The sequence below is a fragment of the Lynx canadensis genome, chromosome B4, assembly GCF_007474595.2.
Source record: "Lynx canadensis isolate LIC74 chromosome B4, mLynCan4.pri.v2, whole genome shotgun sequence".
NCBI lineage: Eukaryota > Metazoa > Chordata > Mammalia > Carnivora > Felidae > Lynx > Lynx canadensis.
In genome coordinates this window covers 20,889,727-20,891,197 of record NC_044309.1, presented here as the reverse complement: position 1 = coordinate 20,891,197, position 1,471 = coordinate 20,889,727, and the positions used below count along the sequence as shown (strand labels likewise).

General features: G+C 43.6%; 1 non-coding gene across 1 annotated transcript; it reads left to right on the top strand.

Annotated features, from left to right (window-relative positions):
- Positions 1–1,154: 1,154 nt before the first annotated feature.
- On the top strand, positions 1,155–1,261 carry LOC115519524. The gene has a single exon (XR_003970534.1). It is a non-coding gene; the product is annotated as a U6 spliceosomal RNA (small nuclear RNA).
- Positions 1,262–1,471: the final 210 nt, after the last annotated feature.

Genomic DNA, 1,471 nt, shown 5'->3' with positions numbered 1-1,471 from the left:
AATCTTAAATATTGAAATATCGAATGTTAAACTTCACATAATAGACCCTTCATTTTTCCCACAATAGACTCCAAAGACTAGATCTATAAAGGCACTGGAAAACTGCACGTTGAATAATGTCCATGTGGGCAGACCTACTGGAAAATCAGGCAACATCTTTCCCCTTGATTTAAAAATCTGTATTTTCTCTGATTTGCGGGGCTGCTTTTATTTATTCTGAATTTTCGTCACGGCCGGACACATCGTTATTTGCCTGATTTGAAAGAAAACGAGAAAGAACTCAGAGAATTACAGGTGCCTGGATGGCTTACTTGGTTGAGTGTCCAACTCTTGATTTTGGCTCAGGTCGTGATCTAGGATCATGGAATTGAGTCTGGCATTGGGCTTGTGCTGAGCATGGAGCCTGCTTGAGACTTTCTCTCCCTTTCCCTGTGCTCCTCAGGAAATTATAAGATCTGGAAAAACTTACTGAGCATTTACTGTCCGCCAGGGTCAGTTCTCAGATACAGAAAAAGAACCAACAGCCAAACCAACATATGGCCGATTGGCTCCTGGCCTCAAGGAACCTCTAAGGAAACACACCAATAAGGAGGTAATTGTAATACAATGTGGCAAGGTTTGGATGGGGCTAGGGAAGCACCAGGACCTGGAGAACAGCTACTTACCCTCCGTCCCACAGCCAGAGGTGGTTGGACGACATAATCCAGCATGGTGGGTACCTCTCGGCACTGCCTCTCAAGTAGTTTCCATTGAAGCAGAGTGCTTAGGATTTCACAGAATATACAGAACACTTGAAAATGCACTTATGGAAATAAGATCGGTAGTTGTCCCGAGAAGTCTTAAAGCACCTAGCATGCTTCACAGTGATCTGTGTCTGCTCAGTAAGGTTTAATGTCCAGTCTTATGAGTAGGTACAGAAATGGGGAACGCCCGGGTGGCTCAGTAGGTTAAGTGGCCGACTTAGGCTCAGTCACGATCTCACAGTTTGTGAGTTCTAGCCCAGTGTTGGGCTCTGTGCTCACAGCTCAGAGCCTGGAGCCTGTTTCAGAGTCTGTGTCTCCCTCTCTCTCTGCCCCAGCCCCACTCATGCTCTGTCTCTCTGTGTCTTAAAAATAAATAAAGCATTAAAAATTTTTTTTAAATAAAAAAGACTAGTGCTCGCTTCGGCAGCACATATACTAAAATTGGAATGATACAAAGAAGATTAGCATGGCCCCCGCGCAAGGATGACGCGCAAATTCGTGAAGCATTCCATATTTTTTTAAAAAACTGAGAACAATCTGAGGGTTGATGGAGGGTGGGAGGGAGGGGAAAGTGGGTGATGGGCATGGAGGAGGGCACCTGTTGGGATGAGCACTGGGTGTTGTATGGAAACCAATTTGACAATAAATTTCATATTAAAAAAAATAAAATAAAATAATTAAAAAAAGAGTAGGTATGGAAATGCAAAGTACAGCCAAGCTTGATAAGC